Source organism: Pseudophryne corroboree, chromosome 3 (assembly GCF_028390025.1).
Source record: "Pseudophryne corroboree isolate aPseCor3 chromosome 3, aPseCor3.hap2, whole genome shotgun sequence".
Classification (NCBI taxonomy): domain Eukaryota; kingdom Metazoa; phylum Chordata; class Amphibia; order Anura; family Myobatrachidae; genus Pseudophryne; species Pseudophryne corroboree.
Window position 1 is genome coordinate 634657275 of NC_086446.1, and position 9302 is coordinate 634666576.

Here is a 9302-nt window from a genome sequence, read left to right on the forward strand (position 1 = left end):
AACGCGACCTGTCAACATCTCCTCCTTCACATTCTCCCGCAACTGGGGGTGCGAGGAAAAGGCTCAGAATTCCGAGCCCACCCGCTGGCGGTGATGCAGGGCAGTCTGGAGCGACTGCTGATGCTGACATCTGGTCCGTACTGAAGGACCTGACAACGATTACGGACATGTCGTCTACTGTCACTGCATATGATTCTCTCAACATTGATAGAATGGTGGAGGATTATATGAGTGACCGCATCCAAGTAGGCACGTCACACAGTCCGTACTTATACTGGCAGGAAAAAGAGGCAATTTGGAGGCCCTTGCACAAACTGGCTTTATTCTACCTAAGTTGCCCTCCCACAAGTGTGTACTCCGAAAGAGTGTTTAGTGCCGCCGCTCACCTTGTCAGCAATCGGCGTACGAGGTTACATCCAGAAAATGTGGAGAAGATGATGTTCATTAAAATGAATTATAATCAATTCCTCCGCGGAGACATTGACCAGCAGCAATTGCCTCCACAAAGTACACAGGGAGCTGAGATGGTGGATTCCAGTGGGGACGAATTGATAATCTGTGAGGAGGGGGATGTACACGGTGATATATCGGAGGGTGAAGATGAGGTGGACATCTTGCCTCTGTAGAGCCAGTTTGTGCAAGGAGAGATTAATTGCTTCTTTTTTGGGGGGGGTCCAAACCAACCCGTCATATCAGTCACAGTCGTGTGGCAGACCCTGTCACTGAAATGATGGGTTGGTTAAAGTGTGCATGTCCTGTTTTGTTTATACAACATAAGGGTGGGTGGGAGGGCCCAAGGACAATTCCATCTTGCACCTCTTTTTTCTTTTCTTTTTCTTTGCATCATGTGCTGATTGGGGAGGGTTTTTTTGGAAGGGACATCCTGCGTGACACTGCAGTGCCACTCCTAGATGGGCCCGGTGTTTGTGTCGGCCACTAGGGTCGCTAATCTTACTCACACAGTCAGCTACCTCATTGCGCCTCTTTTTTTCTTTGCGTCATGTGCTGTTTGGGGAGGGTTTTTTGGAAGGGACATCCTGCGTGACATTGCAGTGCCACTCCTAGATGGGCCCGGTGTTTGTGTCGGCCACTAGGGTCGCTAATCTTACTCACACAGCTACCTCATTGCGCCTCTTTTTTTCTTTGCGTCATGTGCTGTTTGGGGAGGGTTTTTTGGAAGGGACATCCTGCGTGACACTGCAGTGCCACTACTAGATGGGCCCGGTGTTTGTGTCGGCCACTAGGGTCGCTAATCTTACTCACACAGCTACCTCATTGCGCCTCTTTTTTTCTTTGCGTCATGTGCTGTTTGGGGAGGGTTTTTTGGAAGGGACATCCTGCGTGACACTGCAGTGCCACTCCTAGATGGGCCCGGTGTTTGTGTCGGCCACTAGGGTCGCTAATCTTACTCACACAGCTACCTCATTGCGCCTCTTTTTTTCTTTGCGTCATGTGCTGTTTGGGGAGGGTTTTTTGGAAGGGCCATCCTGCGTGACACTGCAGTGCCACTCCTAGATGGGCCCGGTGTTTGTGTCGGCCACTAGGGTCGCTAATCTTACTCACACAGCTACCTCATTGCGCCTCTTTTTTTCTTTGCGTCATGTGCTGTTTGGGGAGGGTTTTTTGGAAGGGCCATCCTGCGTGACACTGCAGTGCCACTCCTAGATGGGCCCGGTGTTTGTGTCGGCCACTAGGGTCGCTAATCTTACTCACACAGCTACCTCATTGCGCCTCTTTTTTTCTTTGCGTCATGTGCTGTTTGGGGAGGGTTTTTTGGAAGGGACATCCTGCGTGACACTGCAGTGCCACTCCTAGATGGGCCCGGTGTTTGTGTCGGCCACTAGGGTCGCTTATCTTACTCACACAGCGACCTTGGTGCAAATTTTAGGACTAAAAATAATATTGTGAGGTGTGAGGTATTCAGAATAGACTGAAAATGAGTGTAAATTATGGTTTTTGAAGTTAATAATACTTTGGGATCAAAATGACCCCCAAATTCTATGATTTAAGCTGTTTTTTAGTGTTTTTTGAAAAAAACACCCGAATCCGACAAAAAAAATTCGGTGAGGTTTTGCCAAAACGCGGTCGAACCCAAAACACGGCCGCGGAACCGAACCCAAAACCAAAACACAAAACCCGAAAAATTTCAGGCGCTCATCTCTACTTTCTGGAGGCAATTGCTGCTGGTGAATGTCTCCATGGAGGAATTGATTATAATTCATTTTAATGAACATCATCTTCTCCACATTTTCTGGAAGTAACCTCATACGCTGATTGCTGACAAGGTGAGCGGCTGCACTAAACACTCTTTAGGAGTACACACTGGAGGGAGGGCAACTTAGGTAGAATAAAGCCAGTTTGTGCAAGGGCCTCCAAATTGCCTCTTTTTCCTGCCAGTATATGTACGGACTGTCTGACGTGCTTACTTGGATGCGGTCACTCATATAATCCTCCACCATTCTTTCCATGGTGAGAGAATCATATGCAGTGACAGTAGACGACATGTCAGTAATCGTTGGCAGGTCCTTCAGTCCGGACCAGATGTTAGCACTCGCTCCAGACTGCCCTGCATCACCGCCAGCGGGTGGGCTCGGAATTCTTAGCCTTTTCCTCGCACCCCCAGTTGCGGGAGAATGTGAAGGAGGAGATGGTGACGGGTCACGTTCCGCTTGACTTGACAATTTTCTCACCAGCAGGTCTTTGAACCTCTGCAGACTTGTGTCTGCCGGAAATAGAGATACAACGTAGGTTTTAAATCTAGGATCGAGCACGGTGGCCAAATTGTAGTGCTCTGATTTCAATAGATTGACCACCCGTGAATCCTGGTTAAGCGAATTAAGGGCTCCATCCACAAGTCCCACATGCCTAGCGGAATCACTCTGTTTTAGCTCCTCCTTCAATGTCTCCAGCTTCTTCTGCAAAAGCCTGATGAGGGGAATGACCTGACTCAGGCTGGAAGTGTCTGAACTGACTTCACGTGTGGCAAGTTCAAAGGGTTGCAGAACCTTGCACAACGTTGAAATCATTCTCCACTGCGCTTGAGTCAGGTGCATTCCACCTCCTTTGCCTATATCGTGGCCATATGTTTAGGCTTGAATGGCCTTTTGCTGCTCCTCCATCCTCTGAAGCATATAGAGGGTTGAATTCCACCTCGTTACCACCTCTTGCTTCAGATGATGGCAGGGCAGGTTCAGGAATGTTTGGTGGTGCTCCAGTCTTCTGTACGCGGTGCCTGAATGCCGAAAGTGGCCCGCAATTCTTCGGGCCACCGACAGCATCTCTTGCACGCCCCTGTCGTTTTTTAAATAATTCTGCACCACCAAATTGAAGGTATGTGCAAAACATGGGACGTGATGGAATTTGCCCAGATGTATTGCACGCACAATATTGCTGGCGTTGTCCGATGTCACAAATCCCCAGGAGAGTCCAATTGGGGTAAGCCATTCTGCGATGATCTTCCTCAGTTGCCGTAAGAGGTTTTCAGCTGTGTGCCTATTCTGGAAAGCGGTGATACAAAGCGTAGCCTGCCTAGAAACGAGTTGGGGTTTGCAAGATGCTGCTACTGGTGCCGCCACTGCTGTTCTTGCTGCGGGAGGCAATACATCTACCCAGTGGGTTGTCACAGTCATATAGTCCTGAGTCTGCCCTGCTCCACTTGTCCACATGTCCGTGGTTAAGTGGACATTGGGTACAACTGCATTTTTTAGGACACTGGTGAGTCTTTTTCTGAGGTCTGTGTACATTTTCGGTATCGCCTGCCTAGAGAAATGGAACCTAGATGGTATTTGGTACCGGGGACACAGTACCCTTAATCAAGTCTATAGTTGCCTCTGAATTAACGATGGATACCGGAACCACGTTTCTCACCGCTAAGGCTGCCAAGGCCTGAGTTATCTGCTTTGCAGCAGGATGACGGCTGTGATATTTCATCTTCCTCGCAAAGGACTGTTGGACAGTCAATTGCTTACTGGAAGTAGTACAAGTGGTCTCCCGACTTCCCCTCTGGGATGACGATCGACTCCCAGCAGCAACAACAGCAGCGCCAGCAGCAGTAGGCGTTACACTCAAGGATGCATCGGAGGAATCCCAGGCAGGAGAGGACTCGTCAGACTTGACAGTGACATGGCCTGCAGGACTATTGGCTTTCCTGGGTAAGGAGGAAATTGACACTGAGGGAGTTGGTGGTGTGGTTTGCAGGAGCTTGGTTACAAGAGGAAGGGATTTAGTGGTCAGTGGACTGCTTCCGCTGTCACCCAAAGTTTTTGAACTTGTCACTGACTTATGATGAATGCGCTGCAGGTGACGTATAAGGGAGGATGTTCCGAGGTGGTTAACGTCCTTACCCCTACTTATTACAGCTTGACAAAGGCAACACACGGCTTGACACCTGTTGTCTGCATTTGTGTTGAAATAATTCCACACCGAAGAGCTGATTTTTTTTGTATTTTGACCAGGCATGTCAATGGCCATATTCCTCCCACGGACAACAGGTGTCTCCCCGGGTGCCTGACTTAAACAAACCACCTCACCATCAGAATCCTCCTTGTCAATTTTCTCCCCAGCGCCTGCAACACCAATATCCTCATCCTGGTGTACTTCAATAGTGACATCTTCAATTTGACTATCAGGAACTGGACTGCGGGTGCTCCTTCCAGCACTTGCAGGGGGCGTGCAAATGGTGGAAGGCGCAAGCTCTTCCAGTCCAGTGTTGGGAAGGTCAGGCATCGCAACCGACACAATTGGACTCTCCTTGGGGATTTGTGATTTAGAAGAAAGCACAGTTCATTGCTGTGCCTTTGCCATCTTAAGTCTTTTCTTTTTTCTAGCGAGAGGATGAGTGCTTCCATCCTCATGTGAAGCTGAACCACTAGCCATGAACATAGGCCAGGGCCTCAGCCGCTCCTTGCCACTCCGTGTCGTAAATTGCATATTGGCAAGTTTACGCTTCTCCTCAGATGCTTTTAATTTTGATTTTTGGGTCATTTTACTGAACTTTTGTTTTTTGGATTTTACATGCTCTCTACTATGACATTGGGCATCGGCCTTGGCAGACGACGTTGATGGCATTTCATCGTCTCGGCCATGACTAGTGGCAGCAGCTTCAGCACGAGGTGGAAGTGGATCTTGATCTTTCCCTATTTTAACCTCCACATTTTTGTTCTCCATTTTTTAATGTGTGGAATTATATGCCAGTATCAATAGCAATGGCCTACTACTATATTTACTGCGCAAAACTAAAATGCACCACAGGTATAGAATGTAGATGGATAGTATACTTAATGGATGACGAGTGACGACACAGAGGTAGGTACAGCAGTGGCCTACCATACTGCTATATATAGTATACTGGTGGACACTGTCAGCAAACTGCAAAACTAAAATGCACCCCAGGTATAGAATGTAGATGGATAGTATACTTAATGGATGACGAGTGACGACACAGAGGTAGGTACAGCAGTGGCCTACCGTACTGCTATATATAGTATACTGGTGGACACTGTCAGCAAACTGCAAAACTAAAATGCACCACAGGTATAGAATGTAGATGGATAGTATACTTAATGGATGACGAGTGATGACACAGAGGTAGGTACAGCAGTGGCCTACCGTACTGCTATATATAGTATACTGGTGGACACTGTCAGCAAACTGCAAAACTAAAATGCACCACAGGTATAGAATGTAGATGGATAGTATACTTAATGGATGACGAGTGACGACACAGAGGTAGGTACAGCAGTGGCCTACCGTACTGCTATATATAGTATACTGGTGGACACTGTCAGCAAACTGCAAAACTAAAATGCACCACAGGTATAGAATGTAGATGGATAGTATACTTAATGGATGACGAGTGACGACACAGAGGTAGGTACAGCAGTGGCCTACCGTACTGCTATATATAGTATACTGGTGGACACTGTCAGCAAACTGCAAAACTAAAATGCACCACAGGTATAGAATGTAGATGGATAGTATACTTAATGGATGACGAGTGACGACACAGAGGTAGGTACACAGCAGTGGCCTACCGTACTGCTATATATAGTATACTGGTGGCAGTGGCGTAACTACTGCCCCCGCAGCCCTCGCGGTGGCTTGGGGGCGAGGGGCTGCGGGGGCGCCACTGACTTAGAACAGATTGACATGCGGACGAGCGTCCGCATGTCAATCTGCAGGTCTCCTTCCCTCCGCTGGCCGCTGTAAGGAGGGACACGGAGCGCACAGCGCGCGCCCCCCTGTGTCCCTCCCTGGCTCTCCGGCTGTCTAATACAGGAAGTGCCGTTCGTGAGCTCTGATTGGCTCACGAACCGGCACTTCCTTTATTAGACAGCCGGAAAGCCAGGAGGGACACAGGGGGGCGCGCGCTGTGCTCTCCGTGTCCCTCCAACACAAAGGATGGGGAGGGGAGCAGGCACTGTGGGGGACTATCTGTCACTGGTGGCATATACCTGGCACTGTGGGGAACTATCTGGCACTGGGGGCATATACCTGGCACTGTGGGGGAATATCTGGCACTGGGGGCATATACCTGGCACTGTAGGGGACTATCTGGCACTGGGGGCATATACCTGGCACTGTGGGGGAATATCTGGCACTGGGGGCATATACCTGGCACTGTGAGGGAATATATGGCACTGGGGGCATATACCTGGCACTGTGGGGGACTATCTGGCACTGGGGGCATATACCTGGCACTGTGGGGGAATATCTGGCACTGGGGGCATATACCTGGCACTGTGGGGGACTATCTGGCACTGGGGGCATATACCTGGCACTGTGGGGAAATATCTGGCACTGGGGGGAGCAGGCACTGAGGGGGCATATGTGGAACTGTGGGGGAATATCTGGCACTGGGGGCATATACCTGGCACTGTGGGGGAATATCTGGCACTGGGGGCATATGTGGCACTGGAAGCACAGCCCTAGCAACAAGCACTACCCCCTAGCAACGAGCATGACACCCAGTGCATGAAACCCCTGGCAATGAGCATGACACCCAGTGCATGAAACCCCTGGCAATGAGCATGACACCCAGTGCATGAAACCCCTGGCAACGAGCATGACACCCTGAGCATGAAAACCCCTGGCACCGTGCATGGAACAAAGAGCATGAAACCCCTGGCAACGAGCAGGTAATTTAAAAGTAATTAGAAGCCTTACTGTAGAACTTAATGTGTAATGGGCATTACGGTGTGTGGCATAATGTAACACGGACATTGCGGTGTGTGTCATAATGTGTCAGGCATTACGGTGTGTTGTATACTATATCACGGGCATTGTGGTATAATGTCTCGGGGTCATTGCGGTGTGGCATAATGTATAACGGGCATTGCGGTATGTGTCATACTGTGTCACAGATACGGTGTGTAGCATAATGTATAACGGGCATTGCGATTCCTGTCATAATGTGTCGGGGGCATTACGGTGTGTGGCATAATGTGTCGGGGGCATTACAGTGTGTGCATAGTGTGTCATGTGCATTGTTGTGTGTGGCATATTGGCTAAGGCCATTGCAGTATGTGGAATAATGTATACTGGGCATTACTATAAGGAGGAAAAATGACAAATAATGTAAGGGGCATGAATCAGGATTATTTTTCTTTCCTGTGGTGGCTAACGTCTGGGCATGCAGGTTGCAAAACTGGGGTATAAGGTAGTCTTTTCCTGCAATGCCATGCCCCTTTGCGCGAAGCCACGCCCATCTCAACGAAGCCACACCCCTTTTTGGGGTATAGAATGTAGATGGATAGTATACTTAATGGATGACGAGTGACGACACAATGGTAGGTACAGCAGTGGCCTACCGTGCTGCTATATATAGTATACTGGTGGACACTGTCAGCAAACTGCAAAACTAAAATGCACCACAGGTATAGAATGTAGATGGATAGTATACTTAATGGATGACGAGTGACGACACAGAGGTAGGTACAGCAGTGGCCTACCGTACTGCTATATATTGTATACTGGTGGACACTGTCAGCAAACTGCAAAATTAAAATGCACCACAGGTATAGAATGTAGATGGATAGTATACTTAATGGATGACGAGTGACGACTCAGAGGTAGGTACACAGCAGTGGCCTACCGTACTGCTATATATAGTATACTGGTGGACACTGTCAGCAAACTGCAAAACTAAAATGCACCACAGGTATAGAATGTAGATGGATAGTATACTTAATGGATGATGAGTGACGACACAGAGGTAGGTACAGCAGTGGCCTACCGTACTGCTATATATAGTATACTGGTGGACACTGTCAGCAAACTGCAAAACTAAAATGCACCACAGGTATAGAATGTAGATGGATTGTATACTTAATGGATGACGAGTGACGACACAGAGGTAGGTACACAGCAGTGGCCTACCGTACTGCTATATATAGTATACTGGTGGACACTGTCAGCAAACTGCAAAACTAAAATACACCACAGGTATATAATGTAGTTGGATAGTATACTTAATGGATGATGAGTGATGACACAGAGGTAGGTACACAGCAGTGGCCTACCGTACTGCTATATATAGTATACTGGTGGACACTGTCAGCAAACTGCAAAACTAAAATGCACCACAGGTATAGAATGTAGATGGATAGTATACTTAATGGATGACGAGTGACGACACAGAGGTAGGTACAGCAGTGGCCTACCGTACTGCTATATATAGTATACTGGTGTACACTGTCAGCAAACTGAAAAACTAAAATGCACCACAGGTATAGAATGTAGATGGATAGTATACTTAATGGATGACGAGTGACGACACAGAGGTAGGTACAGCAGTGGCCTACCGTACTGCTATATATAGTATACTGGTGGACACTGTCAGCAAACTGCAAAACTAAAATGCACCACAGGTATAGAATGTAGATGGATAGTATACTTAATGGATGACGAGTGACGACACAGAGGTAGGTACAGCAGTGGCCTACCGTACTGCTATATATAGTATACTGGTGGACACTGTCAGCAAACTGCAAAACTAAAATGCACCACAGGTATAGAATGTAGATGGATAGTATACTTAATGGATGACGAGTGACGACACAGAGGTAGGTACACAGCAGTGGCCTACCGTACTGCTATATATAGTATACTGGTGGACACTGTAAGCAAACTGCAAAACTAAAATGCACCACAGGTATAGAATGTAGGTGGATAGTATACTTAATGGATGACGAGTGACGACACAGAGGTAGGTACAGCAGTGGCCTACCGTACTGCTATATATAGTATACTGGTGGACACTGTCAGCAAACTGCAAAACTAAAATGCACCACAGGTATAGAATG